The sequence below is a fragment of the Convolutriloba macropyga genome, chromosome 7 (assembly GCF_964194025.1).
Source record: "Convolutriloba macropyga chromosome 7, txConMacr16.3, whole genome shotgun sequence".
In the NCBI taxonomy this organism is placed as follows: Eukaryota; Metazoa; Xenacoelomorpha; order Acoela; family Convolutidae; genus Convolutriloba; species Convolutriloba macropyga.
In genome coordinates this window covers 5,082,757-5,106,034 of record NC_134474.1, presented here as the reverse complement: position 1 = coordinate 5,106,034, position 23,278 = coordinate 5,082,757, and the positions used below count along the sequence as shown (strand labels likewise).

The window sequence follows — 23,278 nt, the reverse complement described above, 5'->3', positions numbered from 1 at the left end:
CCTTCACATCTACGCATGTGCTAACTGTAATCGGTCCTTTGCCACACAAAGCTTTGAGCTCTCACCGACGAGTTTGCAACAATGAGAATGCAACATCAAATGGTCCGTATCTGAATCGAACTGAACCCAATAAGGGAAAAGCACAAACTCACTAGCAATCCAGCCACCCACTGGGTATATGCCCATTCGCGATCGGAACAAGAACATCTCAGTTCAACTGATAGCACAACACCCCCTGTCACTACTACCAACCAACAGAACGATCGCATATCAGAGTCCACCGACAACAGCCCTGCGGTGGATATGGTTTCGGCCCCAGGGAGTAGTGAAGAACCCGTCTCGTTGAGCGAGTTCGACGAATATATAATTTGTCGAAATAATCAAAGACATCGATCAATGGCTGCGCAAAATCCTACCTGTTAAAGGTTTTACCAATGGGACTTCACATAAGCAGAAGCCACGGATAGATGTTGAGAACTCAGCCCTAATCCAAAAGCTATAATCAAAAAACATGAAGAAAGCTTTCAGCGAGATTCAGAGACTTCGCGGCATTGTCTGTCGAGTTCCACAACAAGAATTACACAGCAATTTAACAAGGCAGCTTGCAAAACAACCTATCACCGCTCCCCGCAATAAACTTTGAATATTTGCAATGAAGGCCTCTAACCCCTTGCCAGATCTTTTGAAGCTCGCGAAATTATTGATGCCCTAAACCAACCAAATTCAGCAGCTGGCCCTGATGGTTGGACATAGTCAAATCTGAAAATCGAAAGGTTTCGCTGAATTATTTGTTAAAGGCTTGCACTATATGGGCCACAGCGGCATTACACCAGATGCTTCGAAGTCCTACAAAAGCCTTATGCTTTTTAAAAGCCGACCCTGTACGAACCGGGATGGGAGCTTCTCCTGAAAAACTTTCGTCCTATAGCCCTCTCTTAATGTATCATATAAGCTTCTTAATTCTGTTCTTGCGAAACATATGAGCTTATGGTTAGAACGGAATAAAGGAATCTCATTTGGTCAACGAGCTGTTTTCTGCCGTAAATGCGTGAAAGAAAATACCCTTATTGTCGCCGAAGCTCTAAGATTGAGGAAATCGGTGATCTATCTTGATATAACTGATGCTTTTAATAACGTTGATCACCAGCTCATATTTACTGCATTAGAACAATGTGGTTGTCCTAAATGGATTATCAACCTTGTTAACTCCTCTACAAACGTTGCGCCATCACTCTTGTGAGCATTGAAGTGGATAAATTGTGCGATGCAGTTAATGTTGAACGCGGTGTTCGACAGGGTTGCTCATTGAGTGTAATTCTTTTTAACCTTGTCATAGACCCTATTATCAGAGCTGGGTTAACTCCTGTATCCTGCAGCCTGGGATACATGGACGATGTAGCACTTATCCTCGATAATCCTGACGAGACCAACAATGTATTGACCAACGTCGAGGAAATGGCTAAGCAACTCGGTTTATATTTCAACCCAAAGAAATGTGGGTGCACCAACGTGCCACACGGTGTCCAAATCGAAGGCGAACACATCCCGGTAGTGAGCGAGGGAAGAGCCTATAAAAATCTTGGTACAACCGCGTTCCCAACGCTCCTGGGTGGTAAAGAAGGATGTTTTCAACAGGCTTGGTCACTCATGGAGGATGTGGAGAAATCAAAACTCACCCCTATGCAGAAATTAGATGCACTTAGATCAAACGTCATTCCGATGGCATACCACCTACTAGAAAACTCTCACGTCATGTAACATCAGCTCGACAGGTTCAATCAACACCAACGCAAAATAACGAAGAGGCTCTTTTTTCTGCCCGAACGAGCAGCTAATGCATACATCCATCTACACAGAATGTATGGCGGTCCTGAAATACCAGACCTAACCTTGCTGAAAGCAAAACCGAATCTACAAGCGTTCGTTAATTCAGTTAATATTTAGGATGATCTGGGGGCTTATACACGAAAACCTATTCTCCGATCTCAATCAATGGAACAACTCGTAACAGCCATTAACAAAAAACGCAAAGCGGGCCTATCCTACATCGGAAGAGGTTGCCGGTGCAATGGTGAAGCTATCCAAGTACTGGGGGAAGCAAATAAGTCTAACAATCTGCAATGACAAGGTTGTCATTGATATTGATGGAGCCCGTTAATTGCAACCCTGGCCTACCTTGAACAGGATGCTGCAGAGAGAAAGTTTAAATAAACTACTCAACGCTCCCCATCAAGGTCGGTTCTGGAAAGCACTTCGCAGCAAACCGATGCCTACCAAAAACGTATACAGTTTCCACACAAAACTTTGCAACTGGCGGTATATCCACATGACACGATTAAATCTAGCCCATGTACGCTCAATCTTCACTTGGAATCATAGCGATGCCCAAACCAGTCGAAGATGACAGGGTGCAAGAGAAACTTTGTCTCACGTCACAAACAACTGCTCAACGCTCATGTCATGATTTAATCAGTTTATTCTACTGTTCCAACTATCAAATGCACCCCTATTGATTCTGAATGAACTCAATCTTTGATCTGTTCTTGTCAGCTTAACATCTGGCATGTCAGGCATTGCCTGGCACCAATATTAAACTGCTTTTTGATCCTCGGATCCGACAAAGAAGCTTGCCTCAGTCGGTCCACGGATCGTCCCGATCCTACACTACCACCGGGTACGGTCCATCAACATAACTCAATATCCAATAGGTGACCACAAAAAGCTGAAACTAATGAAAAAAGAAATTGAGAAACCGAGCGGACACAGTTATTGGAAATTAAATGACGAGTATTCTCGAACCCCATAAAAAGCTATTTAAATATGAATAAAAAGCTTATTAAAGATGAAGTTGAGAGCTTTTGGGAATTGCAAGAAATTGATGCTAATTCGTACGACTGCTGGAAAAGTAGACTGCGCACAACTCTCAGCATGTCAGTATTCAGGAATCTAAGAGTATAAGCGCAAAAACAGGAATGGCTTAGAGAAAAGAAAAGACTTGAAAGCCTGGCTAAGGAAAACTCGCAATCATTTAAGGAGCACAAAAGGGTAGTAGTAGCTTTGAGTCAAATTAAAATGCAAGCGTCAACGAAAAACCTTTCCCGCGTCAAAAACTTATTTTGATGTTAACGAGGGGGACTCAGCGGCCCTTCAAAAGTTACTGACAAGAAGTAACACAACCAATAGCCTCACTAAAATGACCTTTTGACTAAGATCATGTGTTTGGCTAAGATCAACTCTCAGCTTTTTGGCTAAGATCATGCAGTTACTAATTTCCTCATGCTACTTCTTGAATTCCGAAAAAGAATTGGAGGTATGATATCTTCCTGATCAATTTTACCCTTTGAACTTTTACATTTTTTTCTTGAATTAGCACATGGTTGAGGTAAATCCCTCCCGTTGAGTTGACGTGGCGTGATCGTGTGTTAATTCAACATTCTGTTATTTACTACCCCACTATATTACGCGCAAGTATAAATTATCACAGTCGGGGTTAGTTGTTTATTTCGATCGCATAGCTGCTGGGTGTGAGCTATTTTATAGACGGACAAAATAAACTACATAGTAAGCCGCGTTAGCTCAACGGGCTAACACTCGCGCGCGGTAGTCCGGGAGTTTCCTAGGGCAGGAGATCGATTCCACGCTTGCACCCCCTTCAACAAAGGGGTTCTGTTAACCTTTAGTACATAACAGAACTTACATTCTTATTGCAAATTATAGAACAACACTCAAATTAATTATGACAACGTTTCACTTCGAGGAGATGCGGAATTATTTCCTTACCCCTAGGAATGGCCTATCAGCTGCCTGGAAGGTGGGGCACTTGTTAAAGAATCATCCTTTAAACGGGATATCATTAGACATTGTAGAATTCGGCATTCTCATCCTATTTCAGAGGAAAATTTAATGTGCTTGCCCTGCGATAAAGTTTCATCTGACAGACCAAAAGCTACCTCTCATCATGCCACACATTTTGGCAATGCTTTGTTCAATTTACCTACCCATAAATGCAATTACAAATGTTTTGCAACAAAAAAAGCCTTGAGCAGCCACACTAGAACTTGCCCGAAGATTAAACAAACAATTAGTCAAGTTATACGAGAAATACGTACCGAGTGCGATGCCCAGGACGACGTATCGAATAGCAGACCAGCCCTCAAAAATGACCGGGGCCATAGGTTGGTCAAAAGAAAACGTATTAGGAGTTGGCGGCTGTAACGAAGCACCCGAGTTTATCGTAAACGTAATCGAAACATCAAATGAAATCGAAGTACATAACTACAGCAACCCTTCCCCACGCCCCGAAACAATAGAAAGAGGCACAGACGTGGAAGTAGGCGATGAACAGTACAGTGACAGAGGAAAGGAAAGCAGCGAGGCAGCATCCGACTACAAATGTAGGTGCGGCATACCCTGCGAAGCTTTTGACCCAGACAAATGGATGAGAACAACCGCTCCCCCCAAAAAGAAAAAGACATCATTATTGGATAAAAAGGCTCGGAATCTGTCCCCTAGAGACCTAAAAGCAGTACACTCTAAATGTTCCAAGAAAGCCTTGGAGTATTTGAGATCGTCTGATCAAGTCGCGTGCGAGATACCAAGCGATGTTCTCAAAGACGAACTCAATGCCCAGTTCAACTGCGATCAAGGGCCAGTCGATTGTCCAAATTCTTGGCCGAAATGCAGCTTGGCAGTAGACGAAATTAACCGACCTTTCCAGCTCGCCAAAGTGACAAAGCATTGCTAAATCGGCCCTAAAGCATTGCGAATCGGCGCCTGGTCCCGGCGGCTGGACGTACAAGCAATTATTGCAAATTAATGCTTTCGCTAAAAATTATCTCGACGGGTTACATCAAATTGGATGCACAGGAAAAAAGCCCAGTTCATGTAAATCTTACTTTTCGCTCCTTCTATTGAAGAAACCTATAGAATATCAACCGGGCGATGAGAAACTTTTGAAATTTCGACCAGTTGCATTGGCAAATGTAAGCTACAAGCTACTAACGTCGATTTCGGCATCAAGGCTATCGAAATGGCTGGGAGCTAATAAAGGCATATCGTGGTCTCAGCGAGCAATTTTCAATAGAAACGGAGTTAGAGACAATTTTCCTCATCAACTCCGCGCTACAGTCCAAAAAATCGGTAATGTTTATCGACCTGTCGGACGCCTTCAACAGCATCTTTCACCAAATACTAACGAAAGGACTAAGATATAGTGGGTGTCCATTATGGATAAAATGTTTGATTCAAAATCTGTATAACGGCTGCGCATCTTTACCAAAAACAGTTGATCCAATTCCTATCAAACGATGTGTTAAGCAAGGATGTCCCATGTCTTCGGTCCTCTTTAAATTTTACATAAATTCAATAATTGAAGCTTTGGCGGATGCCGTCGGCACGTGTCTGGGATATATGGACGATCTGGCAATTGTCGTCCCGGATGCCAACTCTGCCCAAGCGGTTGCCGACAAAATCACCGAAACCGCTTCTTCCCTTCATATGACCTTTAATATCAAAAAACTTGGGGTCATGAATGTAAACCACGATCCCTTCAACTTAGTAGGGCTTGAACGATCCCTTTAACTTAGTAAAAGCAGACTGCCATCTGATCCTAAACAGCGACTTGACCTCAATGCAAAAATTGCACGCAGTCAGGACACACGCTCTATCAAAGCTTTATCATTTGATTCACAACACGTCTCCCCTATAATCTCTTTTGAAGAAGATTAATTCATAGGAAAATGGTCAAAGTAAACTACTTCCTACCTGAACAGGCAACTTAAAGCTACTGACTGTAACCTTAGCACGATACATGGGGGACCAGGAATACCTGATGTCGTTTGGCTGCGGCGCAAGAATGTGATTACGTCCCTTATTGCCTGCATAAATAAGGAATCAGAATTCACAGAAATAACACGTGAGATTCTGGGAGTCGAGAACCTCCATGCAATTGTTGATAAAGTAAACTAGGGTGAACGAACTGGCTTGCACCCTGTCCTGAAAGAAGTTTCTTCGGCTTTAAAAGCGTTCAGCAGTGAAAATGATGCAGACTACCAACTCAGAGTAAATGAGAGAAACCAACTAATCCTGACAAAAGATGGAAAGTCCATACCCTTCTACTCTAATCACTTGAAATTTGTGTCCAACTTTTTACCTCTCCGTCAGCTTTTAAAATGCAAGAACCAAGCTTCTTTGAAACAATGCAACAGCCACCTGCGGCAAAAAAATCAACCTACAATTTTTATACAAAGATGTGCGATTGGCAATTTGCTCACAAAGCAAGACTAAATCTAAGCCCCTTAAAAGGATCAATAACGTGGACAGATCAAAGAAATAAAAACTGCAGACGGTGCCAACTAGGCGACGAAACCTTGAACCACGTGTTGAAATCATGTCCAGCCCAAAAGAAAGAAATTGTAGGACGAACAAATAAAGTACGCGACCACATTGAAAAAGGGATACCTGGTCATTTTACATTTTTTTCGAAACAGCGCTGTGGCAACTGCCAACCCGATTTCGTCATCGAAACGAACACTCAATACATTATTACAGATGTAAAGATCTCAGATGAAAACCCATCCTGACGGAATCGAATTCATAGCAATAATGCAACTAAATATGAAAAATTAAAACCTTTGCCGACCGAGGAAAGCCAACAACTGTCAAAACACTTCAGCGAGGATGCATGGGATCGGCCTCGATGTCGTGCGCTACACCTTTGAAAATGATCATGCAAAGTCAACGAAAAACAAGCGCCACATTTCGAGCAGTCTCAATTATACTTGTCCACTAGGCACGGAATCTAACTGTTACCCAACTTACCGGGAAGCATCAAAATGAGTGAAAAATTCCGAAAGTATAACAATTTCCGCTGAACACTATATCCTTAACTTATGTACAAACTTTGTTCATTCCCTTTTGTTTTGTTCCTTTTCTCCTGACTCAAATATTACCAGAAGATTTTGTGCTATTCAAATCCATAAACAATAATTATCTGTATTATTCTGTGATATCAATTCAATATTCCATCTGTTTTGTCAGCTTAATATCCGGGATGTCGGACATTGCCTGGCACAAATATTAGACTGCTTTTTGATTCTCGGATTCGACAAAGTCCGATGAAACGCTAACTGACTCTGATGAAATTCTTTTTGAGTTCGAAAGTTTTTTTGAGTCCTCTATGCTTTCAAAAAACCAGATAGAATACAAAGACAAGCCCTTGTTAATAAATTTGCGAAGAAAAAGAGAGGTGAGAATCTCAAAGAGCAACTTAGTGAGCCTCTAAGTGTGGCAGAGTTTGAGAGAACAATTGAAAAGCTTAATCCAGATAGTTCCCCGGGTCCGGACGGCTTGACAAGCAATTTTTGCAAGTGTTTCAGTAAAAGTTTTGCAGACTTTTTTAATCATTACTTTTTAAAATGCAGATATGAGCCTGAATTTTACCATCTTGCCGTTATCAAGGTACATCCCGAGACTCAGGATGCCAATAAACCGAAAGACTTTAGAAAGATTAGTTAAATAAATACTGGTCAGAAAATTCTAACGCATGTGCTGGCAGCTCGTTTCACCACTTTCTTGATAGGCATTGTTAAAAGGCACCAATTGCTTCCCAAAAAAGCGATTAACATCGTTGATCAATCTAAAAAGTTGCGCCTTAGAAATCAAACAATTTGATGCATGTCTCGATGCAGTAGACTGCAGCAAGGCGTTTGATAGGGAGTTGTTCTTCAAACTACTCAAAAGTTAAGGACTACCTGCTAGTCTCCTGAGTTTAGCTAGATCGATTTACAATAATCTGAAATCTATGGTTGAACTCAATGGATTCTTATTCGAAAAACTGTGCATTCAAAGAGGAGTTAGACAAGGCGACCCACTTTCAACCTTTTTGTTTGTGCTTGGTATTGAACCTCTGCTACAAGAAATTGAAGGTTGCAAACAGATTAAGAAGTGTATTGTAAGGGAAGTCAGTGCCTACGCCGACGATGTTCTTTGCTACACAACGTTTTCATCGCTCGAGACGCTTATAGACACTATAGAGATGTTTTTTGTGAAGGAACGCTTCTTGAAATAAATCATGAAATGTCAGATAATCAGTAGAAAAGAGCACCAATCACTCGTTGTGAAGCATTCCCGTAAACACCCAGGAGTGTATCCGTGGAAAAACAGTTCCAGTCTCTTTGGAAACAAATCGAGATAAGGTGAACGCTATCTGTAGAAGAACGATGTCCTTCAGAGCGAAAGCCATTAAAAATGACACTTCCCTTTACTCTCAACTTGTTTACCAATTAGCCTTCTGTAGTAAAGGACTTCTCACAAAGGTTCAACGCTTAGTTGTGGAAGTTTTGGGGGGAACCTATACCCGAAATTGATCGAACCGGCTGGTTATTGCCTCCAGATTTTGTCTCCAGTTCTGTATTAAGCTTTCCAGCATTCGCAAGGAACGAATTGTCCAATTTTTATGATGCGACTTAACTAACCATAAAAGGCTACACTAATTTTCGGTCATTGTATCACTTTCTTGTCTTATCTAAGTCACGGAGAGATCTAATGCGTGAAGGTTGCTGAAAATGAGTTTGCATTTTTGATGCGCACAGCATCAGATCTTGTGTCTTCTGAAAAGTATCTGGCGAACCTCAAACCTTCGTCTATATCAAGAAAAATCTTGTTTCGCCTAATTCTATTGGGGCTGAAAGATAAGGTTGCTCTCTTCAAGATTGGAGACAGAGATAGGTTTTGCCATTCAAATCGGGAAACTTTCCAGCATTTACTGTTTGAATGTGAGCAATTTAGGGAGCTGGGTAATCAAAATTTTGGAGCAGATTGGAGATCTCTCATTTCCGTGAAAAACAAAGAAACGCTATTCTGGGCAAAAACACTAAATTGCGCCACCTGGAAGACTACCCTCACTGAAAGCGAACAATCCATTTCTGAGATCTTATGTCTAAGCTATACACGAGATCATGTGGTTTTCACTTATTGGGCTTAAAAATAGTGACACTGTTGATAATAACTCGATGCCAGAGGTAAGTATTTTGTATGAGTGAAGGTTTCTTTTGTAGTACTTTTGAAATAAATGCAGTTTTTTTCTGTCAATAAATTGCAAATGTAATTTCAGCTATTGAATTAACTACTTATACTCGGCCTTTTGGCTAGGATAAAAAGGGAATTCTTTTCCTTTCCGTTTTCCCAATTAACTGCACCTTGTGCCGTGCTCAGGTGAAAGAAGCTTCTTTTAAGAGATATCATCAGACATGAGCGCTTTTGTCGTATCCGCGAAAAAAAACCGCGGAAGTTATTACTGACGTTGTTTCCGAATGTAGTTTTTGTAAGCTTTTATGTCCGGATAGAAGAAAAGCTAATATCCATCAGGGTACCTGATTTGGTGACCCCAATTACGAAGTTAATGTATATTCCTGCTGTTAATGCAATCGTGTGTTCGGGACGCAGAAGTCACATAGTAGCCACATGAGACAGTGGGGTAAAGAGGCTGCTGGTAGACCCAGCACGGGCACAACGGCCATTGAAAGCAATACAAATTTGAATGGCACTGTGGAAGAGCCAACCGTAACTTACTTCTGTCTACCAGTTGAAGATATTGAATTTGAACCAGTTAGAGCTCTACGGGATAAGGGCATACCACTTTCTCCTCCACCGTTTGAAACGACTAGTATTATTGAACAACTCACAACTTGCTCACTGCCAGGTTCGACGCATATGAGTCCGACTCCACCTGTTTGCGGAACTGATTACAACGTCTACGACTTCCCACTCGAGTGCAATTTAACTCAAAATATAGATGTGCGGATAGCTACTGTTATTCCACCGAAAGAATTTAGGCGTCCTAAACGCAATTATACCAAAACGTTGAGTGGCCGGGTCCTACAGAAACTGTATCCCAGTAACACAAAGAAAGCACTCATCATCCAAAACTATTCCGACATAAATTGTGAAATGGATCCCCAAAGCACATACGCCCAGCTCACCGTACAGTTCCTCAAAACAGTCGACTCTGGTCAGAATGTGGAAGGTCTCTGAACACCATGTCCTAAAGATAAAGACAAAGAGTCCCTGTTTGCACCTTTCAGTATAGGCGAAATAAATGAAGCCCGGAACCATGAAAACTCGGCGCCCGGGCCTGATGGATGGACATATCGAGACTTCAGAAAAATCAAGAATCTTACAGCAGGTTTCTTAGAAGAACTTCATACCATGGCTGCTACTGGTAAGACACCGAAGTCCTGGAAGCATTACAGCATTTTCTTGCTTTTCAAACGGCCAGGTGATTACCGACCTGGAATGGAAAATGCCCTGAAGAATTTCCGTCCTACACCTCTGTCTAACGTTAGCTATAAACTACTCACCTCGATGCCAAAAACGACGACGAGATGGCTCAAACAGAATAATGGAATTTCCTTTGGTCAGCGAGCAGTTTTCTCAAGACGTGGTGGTAAAGAAAACACTCTAATCGTGTCCGAAGCGCTGCGGTCGAGGAAACCAGTTCTTTATCTTGACATCTTGGACGCTTATTTTAGTGTGAGCTGTGATTTAATTTTTACAGCCCTTTCCAATTGTGACGGTCCTGGATTGATTGTGAACTTGATCAAGTCACTTTACCAATCTTGCACAACGACTCCAACTAAACTGAATGGCGAAAACCTTTGCGGGAAAATCAAAATAGAACGAGGTGTCAGACAAGGATGCCCCTTAAGTGCTCTCTTATTTAACCTGGTCATTGACCCTCTTGTGAGTATTGGGTCTACAAATAAATCAATCCGCCTGGGTTACATGGATCATATTGCCATAATCTTTGATTCGGAGTCAGAAGTAAAAGAAATACTCTTGAAAGTCTCGGAAATGGCATCAAGGCTTGGTTTTCGTTTCAATTCGCAAAAGGAATCCCGAACGTCGAACAGTCGGTTTCTATCAACGAAGAACTGGTTATTGTTGTTACAGAGGAACGTGCATACAAATATCTAGGTACGGCAGCTTTCCCCAATATGGTTGGAGGTATCGAATCCTGTTTTGAGCTAGCCTGGAAGTTGGCTGAACAAATTGAATCATGGGCTCTCACACCGATGCAGAAATTGCATGCAATTAGGACTAAAGTCATTCCTATGCTTTTTCACCTTACTGAAAACTCAAGTACGGAACAAAGACAGCTTCTTTGTTTCAGTCTGGCGTTACGGAAAATAGTAAAACAATTTCTTTGCTTACCTGAACGGGCACTTTACGCCTATATACATCTTCACCGAATGTACGATGGACCTGGTTTCCCGGACCTAGTACTTCTGAAAGCCAAATTAACGCTTCAGTTTTTTCCTGTCAGCTATGAATCTGGAGGATGAACTTATATACCAGAGGCAAATATACCAGAGGCCTGCTCCTCAAAGGCAAATCTCTTTCTAGCGCTATTTTTGCCAATATTAAACATGAAAAGGCGGGATTGTCAGCAATGGCAATAGAAGTCTCAGCATCTTTGAAACGACTTAAAAATTATTTAGAATCAGATATCAAAGTTCACCTGTTTGACGGGAACAAGTGCGGTCTAGTTGTGAATAAAATGCAATACCTCAATCAATGGCCAATGTTTATTAGGCAGCTGCAAAAGCAAAATTGGAAATTGATTTAACGCACCTAATCAAGATTGTTTATGGGATTCTTTGTCTTCAAACCCAATTACCACCAAAACTGTTTTCAATTTCATCACGAAATTTTTCGACTGGCGTTACATCCATATAGCACGCCTCAATCTTATTCCCCTGAAGGCGGCAATGGTTTAGAATCCTAACGTACCGAAGGCTTGCAGATGCCAAGCCGCTCCTGAAACGCTTAACCACGTCATTAATGGATACACCACCCACAAGAAAAGCATTATTCAGGGACATAATGATATCCGAGATCAGATTGAAAAGAGCCTACCCAAGCGAGTAAAAGTATTGAAAGAGCGACATTTGGGGAACACTCAAACCTGATCTAATTGTCCAATGTCCCGAAAATTAGAAAATGCTTATTCTTGATGTTAAAGTTTCAGCAGAAAATCCCGAAATTTCCAAGCAGAACACCAACGAAATAAGCAAATATGACGCGTTAAAACGTGCCTTCGCAACTCAAGGAACAGAGGCATCTATTCAAGTTATACAGGTTGGATCTCTTAGATGTGTATAGCGAGAAGCCTCCAATTTGTTTCTCACTCTACTTTAAAGCAAAAAGAAATCGCGCTTACTCCTACGAAGTATATGGAACGCAGCCATTAATCACGGCCATAATTGTTCTGTATCCCACCTGACTAGAGTGAATCAAAACTTTTATACTTATATTTTCTTAAAACCCTTGCCAACAACGTTCACAAGCCCTTTTATTATTCTATTTTAAACGTCTCTTCTTATAATTTGTACACCAGTTGCCTTTAGGTTTCTGAAAACACTGCGGGGAATTAATTTCTATTCCTTATTTGCCATACCATGTAATCTCTCTTTAAACGCAAATATTTCATCTGTTCTCGTCAGCTTAATATCTGCAAGTCGGGCATTGCCTGGCACCAATATAAAACAGCTTTTTAATACTCGGATCCGATAAAGAAGCTTGCTTCAGTCGGTCGACTGATCGTCCAGGTCCTACGCTACCGACGGTCACGGTCCATCAAAAGCTAGAATTACGTTTTAGTGAAACAGTAAGCTGCAGTGCAAAGGATTGAGAGTGCATATACTGTCATCGCAGAGAAGTGCCTTTTGATGACCTCTGATGTCCAGCTATCCGTTGGGAGATTTTTTATGTGGTTATTAATTTTGTTAATACTGAAATTGGAGTGTTGTTTTAGGGTGTAACAGAAACGAGTAGGCTTTCTGTTCAAAGTGAAAGCAGTGATCAACATTTACTGAAGAAGATAGTCAATGGCTCATTGATTCTGATTAGTAGGTAGACCTGGAGATCCTCGACGCTGATGTGTAACCTGGTGAGCTCCCATGAGCCGAACATGGTCGGGATGTTGATGCCGCTTTTCTCAACCGCGGTTAGGGTCCAGAGCATAATTATTTCTGATTGGAGCGTCTCAGATCGAACTGAACTCTGACCAGACCATTTCTTGACAATTGTCCAAGCTAAAGTGCTGCGCCCGAAGTTCTTTCCGGACCATGTAAATCGTGCGGACAATGCGAAGGTGTGCAGCCGAAGATGCTCTGATCAGAGATCACTTTGGTCTGGGCACCTTGACGGCTCAGGTAACATTGGAGTCTTTTCAGCGCTTTTTGCACTGATTGACGCCCCTAAGACACCATGAGTTCACTTTCGTTTGTTGTTTGCGATTCAGTGAACAGAAACCGAGCTAAAACACATCTGAGAAAAATTAATGGCATAACAGAATTGAACTCATAATTGGCCGTTGTCAATAATATGTGCGATTCTTGTCTCTGGACTATTGTATTCTCATCATGTTAAAAACTACATCATTATAAACTTTGCTGTGCAAGTTTATCCCAATCTTTTTCTACATACTGAACGTCCGCCCTCTCTTTCCCTTAATCATCTGTGAACTCATATATTTTATCTGTACTTGTCAGCTCAATATCTTGAATGTCGGGCATTGCCTGGCACCAATATTCAACTGCTTTTTGATCCTCGGATCCGACAAAGAAGCTTGCTTCAGTCGGTCCACGCAGAGTCCTGGTCATACACTACCGCCGGGTACAATACATCAAAATCAGCAAAGTTATTAAATATCAGCAAAAACAGGCAGGGAAAAGCGATGAGTTCTGTATAATGCATTAGGGTGATGAAATGTTATCTGATTGCTAGACGTTACCTGTTAGGTCAGTAGCAAGGAGAGTACATTGCATTGCAGTGAATTGAATTTAATTAACAGCTGACGTCCAACTGTACGTTAAAACGCACAGTTGGACGTTTTAGTACTGTTTTAGTAATATAAAAAGTACTGGTCCATCGAAATTAGTGATATTATTCGGCATCTGCGAAACGAAGCCGATAATGCTATTCGGTCTGTTCTATGCGTTAAGCAGATGAAAAGCAACCGAATCCTAGCAAACTATTGACACTTTATCCAGAACGAAAGAAAACTGGATAATCGTTTAAAACAATTTATCACGGTTGCACAGAGAAAAGAAGCTATCGAGAAAGCATCCGAATACACAACTAAGTTCAACGCCAGTCAAAACTTTGATGCAGACAAATGAATGACAACTATCACCCGACGCCCCCACCCTCTCCCAAAGCAAAAGCAGCTAAAAAGACATCAGCATCAACACAAAAAATTGTCCCTGATACTCAGAAAACTCCAAGAAAACCACGAAATATTTGTAGTTTACCAAAAATTCAGGTGCGAGATACGCAGCGCTGTTCTGAAAGATCAACAAACCGAGCAGTATAGCTGCAATCCAGGGCTAGTAAAAGTTTCAACAAACTGGCCAAATTATAGCGAGGCAGAAGAACTTGAACATCATTTCGATTTAGCTGAAGTGACAAAGGCCCCGAGGCGTGCCGAATTTGCTCCTGAAACTGAAGACTGGTCGTTCAAGCAATTATCGCAAAAAACATTGGCGGAAAACTATCTCTATGGACTGAATCACTTAGAAAGCCTGTTGGTTACCTTGAGCTCACAGATGACTTTTAAAGCGTTAATCACTATCTAATTTCTCGAATTACTTAAACAATGCCAATGCCCCCTTGGACTGTCCAGATTATCCGATCTCTCTGACGACTGTAGTCCAGTACAAATTCGAGTACTACTCCCGGATTCGAGTACTACTCTCGTATTCAATCTGCAAAAGAAGAACTCTGCGATGAAGTTAAGGTCCAGAAAGGGTTAAGATACGTTTGCCCCTTGAGTGCTCCGGGTGCTCCTTCTCACTAGGCTCGAGAAATCAGTAGTCAATGAGTTTAGATTATATGGACAATAATGCTATCGCCTAAATCAGACGTACGTCGCTTCTCAGCCTTTCGGCTAAGATCATGCTATTATCTCTTCAACCGGTTTTATGTTGAAATAGATTTGCTGCTGGTACAAAGCTCACCCGTGAGCTTATGTGATCATTATGTTGCTTTGTTGGTTATTAACCCAAGATTTTTCAGTTGCTATTACACATGGTCGAGGTTGATACCTCCGGTTTGAGACGCCCTGGCGTGATTGTGTGTAAAAAAAGATTCATTTTCCCCGTAAAAGCGAAATTAGTTTCACTCCCTTACTACCCGCATTCTTTGTATCAATTACTCTATTTACGAACAACAGAGTTTACGCATTGTTACTAAAACTAATGCGCGCGTCCAAAAACCTTTGATACGATTGCGATTTGAACCCGCCTCCAGGAGCACTGTATTCTTTAAATTAGCACCTTTGCCACTAGACCAACGCGCCGTGCGGAAACTTAGAAACCTTCCTAACAAAACCTATTCGCGCTTTCAACCGACTTAATGAAAACAACGTTAGTATTAATCGATGCTAACTGAGGATTAACAATGCTTCACTTATACAGTTTTCTCCCGACTTTTAGGCAGCCACTGTTCTGTCTGAGCATTCATTATTTCAACCTGTAACAATTCAACATGTCAACCTTTACGTATTCAAGATCGGCTCCCTTTTCCTCAAGTCTTCCACTAATTCGTTGTGCTTGCAACCTACAAACAAAAGAGGCATCTTTAAAACACGACACAACTTGGCAGGCCCGGCTCTGTAAGGGTAGACCATTATCGGCCTCAGCTATATCTTAAGTGCTTTTCGAATGCACATACTGCAAATCAATCCATATTGCTTGACGCAAAGCAATAACTCATTCAATGGTACATCTCAAGATGGGGACAGAAGAGAGAACATTTAATCTCCAGCCAATGCAATCATAACAAGCGAATGTACCATGACAGTGTCCTCAGAACCAGCTCCAGTGAGTCAGTGTATACCAGTGCTTAAATGCCGAATTTGGAAGATACGGAGCAGAAACAACAACCGCTGGCAATGCCCGTTATCCTGTCACCGCCTGTGGCATGCGGCAACAGTTTCACTTATGAAGAGACAACAGAAAGTCCTCTGCCTGCTTTATTTCAAGATCCAGTACCACCACCTATAACCAACAACAGAAGGTTCTATCGACCAATACCTGTTGCCTTTTGATTCCGGCATTGCATATATTGATGCTTGGCTCAATTTCCTCATTGCGCCCAAGCAGAAGAAACCATCAAAGCCTAATGGGTATTTCAATCTTGTAAGTACTGGCCTAATACAATGAGTCCGGCCGACTTTCAAAAGCTTTACTCAAGTTAAAGTGGACAATGATCTGCACGTTATACAAAGTCTACCAGAGGTTGATTTCGAATATGAACAAACTAAACTTCAAGAAAAGCTTTCGAAACAAGGTAGATGACGTAGCTAGCCCTTTTCGAGAATGAGAATTCCATTATGTGCTCAACCACGAGAATTCGCCCCGGGCCTCGGACGTACAAAGAGCTGAATTACTAGAAAGGTTTTGTTTCGAAAATCGTAAGGGGATACATGCTATGACCGCTTTTGCTGCACTCCGATATTGTAGAACAACAACAGCTTACTACTTTTTACGAAACTGAGCGAATACGTAATAGGGATGGAAAGACTCCTCAATTTCAGAACTCCATGAATTCCATACGGATTGCACTATAAAAGTATCATCCAAATTATTGACATCAGTTATTGCAAAAGGATTGTAGAAATGGCTGAATAAATAATGAAGATGTATAGTTCGGGCAACGGGTCCCGAAGAGAAGTTTAAAAGAACACGATTATAGTTTCATTACGAGCGGGCAAACCTGTGATCTTTGATGACATCACGGATGCTTTCAACAGCGTTAGTCTTTGGATCACTAAACCAATGCAAATGCCGAAAACGGATTGTCGATATTATCCGGTCTCTACCTTCACCGCTCAACAACGCCTGTGAATTTAAACGGCCAGAAACGGCCAAAAATGAGGGTTCAGAGCGCAAAGGTTGTACGTCAAGGATTACCTCTGAGCGGTTTACTATTCAATCTCATCAAAGACCCACTTGTTAAAGTAGGTTCGTCAGCTTAATCAACCTTATTGGGCTATACGGACGACCTCACAGAGGAGCGAATTGCAAACGTTACAGCTCGTGTCGCAAATGTCATCACGCTTAGGTTTGCGCTTCAACCCATCTAAATGTGGAACTGCTAAATATTCATGTGCTGTTGAACTCAATGTTGAAGCTATCCCAATCGTCACCGGGCGACGGTACAAATACATGGGAACATCAGCTTTGCCGATCATTGTCGGCGGAATTGAATTACGCTTCGAACGTGGATGGGCGGTTGCTGAAGCTATTGAGAACTCAAAGTAAACACCTATACAGAAACTACATGCTTTACGATCTATAGTAGTTCCCATGCTTTACCAACTACTCAAAAACTCTAGTGTGTATCAAAAATAGCTCCAACGCATTAGTCGTGCGCTGAGAAAATGTTCTAACAAATATATAACAAATCTATAATATGTATAGATTTGGCCGCGAAACCCTATACCATTTATAGATGCTTTTGTAACAGAAAATCAGTTATCAGTCGTCACAATCAGAGTCGTGAGGTAGAGCAGCCCTCCAAAGCGGTTAACTCTAATGAAGGAACAGAGATTCGGAAACTTTCAACCGGATTTAACTGTTCAATGCCCAATGGAAAACCGGTTATTCATCAGTGACGTTAAAGTGTCGTCCTAAAACATGGCAAGCAAGATAAAATTTGCATGCAAATAAAATCCACAGCGACGTGCTGTCGAATTTCAAGGCTATCGAGCAACAACTAAAGTAGTACAACTCGGTGCATTGGAAGCATATATCGGCCAACAAACAATTTTCTTTCGAATCCTATCGAAAAAAAAACGAAACGTTCGTTTGCTGACCAGGTAAACGTTATCTGCTGACATTCATTATGCAAGAAACTTTGTTGTAACACACCTCACAAGAACTGAACAAAAGCTCAATCTCTCTATACAACTCTAGCCTCTTGCCTATCAGTCCATAAATTATTTCAAGATAAAATGCCGTGCAATTTTATCGCGTTCTATTAAAATCTGGCATGTCGGACATTGCCTAGCACCAATATTAAACTACTTTTCGATCCTCGGCTCAGACAAAAAAGCTTGTTCAGTATCTGCGAACAAAGCAGGAACAAGTGATCCTATCTGTTTTTTTAATAATAGTAAAATATAACTGTATTATCTAGAAGAAAAGCTACGACCCATCAAGGAAACCATTCTGGTGACCCCAAATACGAAATGCCCGTATACCCTGCTGCAAAAGCAATCGAGCGTTCAGGAAGGAAAAGGCCATCAGCAGCCACACCAGAATGTGGTAAAGAGGCTGTTGTTAAACCAGAGCGCTATTACAGTTCAATTTCACAGCTGCATGTCAGCTATAAATTAACTTCCGATTTATGTTGCACTTTAACCTGAGTTAGCACAACTGGCTAAACATCATGCCTGCTAGTCCGGGAGTTTCCTGGGCCCGGGGAACACCTTCCAGTCTTTCCTGCTCTTCCAAACAAGGGTTCTGCTAATAGCTTGACTAAATATTTACAGTCAGGTCCGAAATACTGTCAGGCTTTTTGTTCCTCCATTTATCATGGAGAAAACGACCTTTTCATACAATGATAACATGGTTACCATTCCTTTTATAGTAGTTTTTCTAATCGTTTGCGTCCTCAGCAAGTCACAAATTAGGGAAATACCGCTTAACAGGGACCTTATTCGCCAGTCCAAATTAAGCAAAGGTCCAAGATCCGCTAATACCGCCTCTGAAATCCAATTTCAATGAAAATTTTGTAGAGAACGATCTAAAAATAGAAGAAAGGCAACATACCTTAAAGTAACGCATTTCACACACCCATATTACACCCTTCATATTCACCCATGTGCTAATTTTAATCGGTCCTTTGCCACACAAAAAGCTTCAAAATCTCAACGCCAAGTTTGCAATAATGAAAACACCAAGTGAAACGGACCAGTTCCGAAGCAATATGAATCAAATGGGCGAAATAGCACACCACAATCGAGCCACCCACAGAAATTAGATCCGTTATCGATTGCTCGGAAACATATCAACTCAGTCCAATTACCTAAGCCCATCACCCGCGGCGACTGTTAGCGAGCAACTGATCGATGGTAGATCGGAGTTCACTGAAAACTGACCTAGGGCACACTTGGATTTTTCCCCTGGAAGTGAGCGAGTACAATAAACATCCAATTGAACCTGCAGAGATAATTACATCGGCCATTGGTTGCATACACTCCATCCTGTTAAGAATAGAAGCAACGCAGTTTTTATACAAAGAGAAGGCACAGCAGATTCATGTTGAAAATGAAACCCTCGAATGAGATTCAAAGACTCGCCTACATTGTGTGTAGAGTGCCCGGACAGGAGCTACACAACCATCTAACAATGCAAGCAGCAAGGCAACCTGTCCACGCTACCCAAACAGCTTTGGAATGCATGCACCAGAGGGCTTGAACCCCTTGCCAGTCATTTCAAAGCTTGAGAAATTATCCATGCCTAAACCACCGATATTCAGTCGCTGGACCTGATGGTTGAAAAATTGTAAAATAGCGAAGCTAAACGGTTTCGTTGAGTTGTTTGTCAGAACCCTGTAATACATGGGCCACAGCTCCCTTACTAAGGAGGAGAGGACGTGGTACAAAATGCTTTGTATAAACAGACATTGTACATGAAGTTCTGGCATTAAATTCTCTTGAAAGACTTTGCCCTAATCTATCAAGTACGCTTCTTAATTCTGTTCTTGCAAAAAGTATCAGCGTATGGTTATAGCGGAATAAAGGCACTTGATTCAATAAACGTGCTCCTTTCTGCCGTAAAAAGGTGGAGGAAAGTATCCATATTGTCTCTGAAGCACTACGATTGAAAAAGGCATCGTAACAGGTTTTTTTTACTATTGTGAAAGGATTCATCTGGATATAACGGATGCCTTCAATAGCCCTGATCACAAACATAATTACGGCTCTAGAACAATGTCACTGTCCAAAAGGGATAATCAGTCTAGTCAATTCGCTCTACAAGCTGTGCATCACCACACCTCTCAGCATCGAAGCATAAAAACAATGCGATACGATGAATGTTGAACAGGGCTCGAGACAAACCTGTAAATTAAGTGAAATTAAGTGGAATTCTTTTTAACATTGTCAAACCATATTTGAATGGCGCTGTAGAACAGCCAACCAAAATTGATTTTGTATCCCCATGTAGATTTTCAATTTCTTGAACAAGTTACAACTATACGGAATGAGGGCATACCATTACCTTCTCCAGCGTTGGAGACAAATATAATTTTTGAACCATCTCAAAAGGCTCACCGGTTCACCGCCAGCTTCACCACATATGTGTTCGAGTTCATCTGTTTGCAAAAATTAAGACTCCTACCAATCCAAGTTGGAAACAAATATAAATTGAGACATATATTTGTGGATTGCTACTGTGATTCCACCGAGATAATTAAGGCATCCTAAGGGTGACATAAACCAACTCTGAGGGCCCCGGATTAAAAAAACTACATGCCAGTAACACAAATAAAGCACTCCACATAATCCAGAACTATTCAGACAAATTGTGAAAATGAAGTTCAAAGCATATACAATCAGCTCACCGAAAAATTCGCCAAAGGACCCGAACTTTTCTGGACTGTGGAAGGCCTTTGGGCACCTAAAGAGTTCCTATGTGCTACATTTAGTATTGGTGAAATAAATGAGGCCTTGAATCATGATAACTCAGCACCCGGGCCTGAGGGATGGACGACTTAGGAAGACAATTCTACAAAAAAACTTCCTAGAAGGAATTCATATCATGACCAAATCTGTATAACAATTTTGTATCAATTTGCGGGACCTGAATGCCTCCCCGAAGGATCCCTGCGTTCTTAAAGAAGGTGCCTTAACCACTGGGTCCAGCAGCCTCGCCGAATCTTTATACTTAAATACTACCTCTTTGGGATACAACGTTTACTCTAAAATGCCTGTGTTTTTGTCAACCAGCGAAAACTAATACTCCTTGTTCTTCTATTTTTGCAATTGTACTCTGTGTGACGCGCAGATTAAAGAAGCTTCCTTAGAAAAATATCATCAGAAAGCAATATAGTTAAATATAAATAGGAAACAGAGCATATATAACTAGCTCACCAAACAATTCACCAAATTAACAGCTTCGGCCGCAATGTGGAAGGCCTTGGGGCATCACGTCATTAAATTGAACAAAGTACCCATGTGCACATGTTAGTAATGGTTAAATAAATGAGGCCCTGATTCACGGAAACTCAGCAACCGGGCCTGATGGATGACAGAGACATTGGAACACTCAAAAAATTTACAAAACAATTCCGTGAAGGACTTCATATTATGGCTGCAGCTGGTAAGAAACCAAAGTCCTAGAAACACTACAAGAGATTGATGCTTCCTGAACGGTTGATTGATTACCGACAAATTTTGAAAAAGCTCTTGACAAAAATCCGTCCTATAACACTGTCCAATTTTAGCTATTAACAACTCACCTAAATAGTAGCGAAAAGTATGACCTGATGGCTTGAATAGAATAAGGAAGTTTCCTTTTGACAGAGAGATGTTTTCTCAAGACGTGGTGTTAAAAATTACATAAACCCAGTTTGAAGCGCTGCGTTTGAGGAAAAAAGTTTTTTATTTTGACATTACGGACGCTTTTCACAGTGTGATGATTTATTTTAACAGCGCATCCGAATTGTGAATGTCATGAAAATAATGTGAACTTGATTGAGTCATTATAGAACGAGGGGTCAGACAGGGATGCCCCTCTCTTATTTATCATGGTCATTGATCCTCCTGTAAGTATTGTGTCTGAATATAAATATATAGGCACAACAGCCTATCCAAATATGGTTGGAGGTATCAAACCTGATTAGAGCGGGCCTGGAAGGAGGCATAACGAATCGAATTGTCAGCCTTCAAACCGATACAAAAATTACATATGATCAGAACTTAAGTTAATTCCATGCCTTTTCACCTTATTGGAAAGCCAGTAATTAACAAAGACAGCTTCAATAATTAAATCGCGCTTTACACAAAAAAGTAAAAAATTCTTTGCTTAATTGATAGGACAGTCAACGCCTATGTACATCTTCGATGAATGTACAGTGAACCTGGTATCCTAGACCTAGTACTTCTGAAACCCATATTGACCCTCCAGTCTTTCCTGAAAGCTATCAAACTGGAGGACGAACTTGGCAAATATACAACAGGCCTCCAACTCGAAGGCAAATCTCTCTGACGTTATTCAAGCCGTAAACAAACACGAAAAAGCTGTTTTATGTGCGATAAAGTGGGCATCTTTGATACAACCAAAAATTAAATTGGAATCAGACATCCAGGTTCACCAGTTTGACAAGGAACAAATGCAGTCTGTTTGTTTATAAAATGGCATAACTCATTCCATGGCCGTTTCCTTATAGGCAACAACAAAAGCAACGTTTAAAAGTGACGTCTAATACAAGTAATCCTATTATACGGAAGTCCTGCTTGGCCACCCACAATCACAACTACGACGGCTGGAAAGATTTCAGTGTCGTGTGGTGAAATGTATCAAAAGCGCAGATGGCTAAGAGGCGACACCCAGACAATTGAAACTACTCCCTATATGCTTTCAACTAATAAAAACTGATCTCAACTTATTATGGAAACTGTGTAATGACAAACTTGATAACCCTCACTTTGAACTGATTACCCACACGTTCATCGAATCAATATATTTTTGACATTCCATCTGCAAGGAAATTTCAGAGTGGCAATAATTTCTTCATTCGTGCTCCGAGGATTGATAATGTGGTTTTAAAGCTCAGCATAATTTATTTCGACATGCCATTAACTTCTTTCAGAACCGCTGTATCTACAAGTTCAACACAAAGCATGTGACAAGCAACAGTAAATCTAAACCACTTGAAAGGTTCGATAACTTGGTCAGACCCGAAGAGCAGAAACTGCCAACGATGTCAACTAGGCGATGAAACCTTGCATCAGGTGTTCGACTGAAGCACAGACCTGTAAACAACTTTTGAAACAACAAAACAAAGAAACACTTTTTCGGAACATTAACTTGGCGCCTGCCAACCCGATTTCTCCAGCGAAACTGAAATCCAATAGAAAGCAGATGTAAAAATCGCAAACGAAAAACCATTTTTTTGTCAGAGATATGATAGCAATAATGCAGCTTAATGCCAAAAGTTGGAACACTTCTTTGCTAACCGAGGAAAACTGACAGCTATCGAAACA

The 23,278-nt window shown here is 41.2% G+C and overlaps 2 protein-coding genes, 2 non-coding genes and 1 pseudogene across 5 annotated transcripts in view; 3 read left to right on the top strand and 2 right to left on the bottom strand.

Annotated features, from left to right (window-relative positions):
• The window catches only part of LOC142342559 (AP-3 complex subunit delta-1-like), a 365,254-nt gene that overhangs the window by 158,001 nt on the left and 183,975 nt on the right, over nt 1–23,278 (bottom strand). The window lies entirely within an intron of this gene.
• Nucleotides 1–23,278, bottom strand: part of LOC142342560 (serine/threonine-protein kinase tricornered-like) — a 68,898-nt gene that overhangs the window by 36,811 nt on the left and 8,809 nt on the right. The gene's annotated exons all lie outside the window — the stretch shown is intronic.
• On the top strand, nt 2,503–2,690 carry LOC142343342 (U2 spliceosomal RNA). Its single transcript, XR_012759213.1, has one exon. It is a non-coding gene; the product is annotated as a U2 spliceosomal RNA (small nuclear RNA).
• Nucleotides 12,440–12,642, top strand: LOC142343352 (U2 spliceosomal RNA; annotated as a pseudogene).
• LOC142343347 (U2 spliceosomal RNA) lies at nt 13,507–13,693 on the top strand. The gene has a single exon (XR_012759215.1). It is a non-coding gene; the product is annotated as a U2 spliceosomal RNA (small nuclear RNA).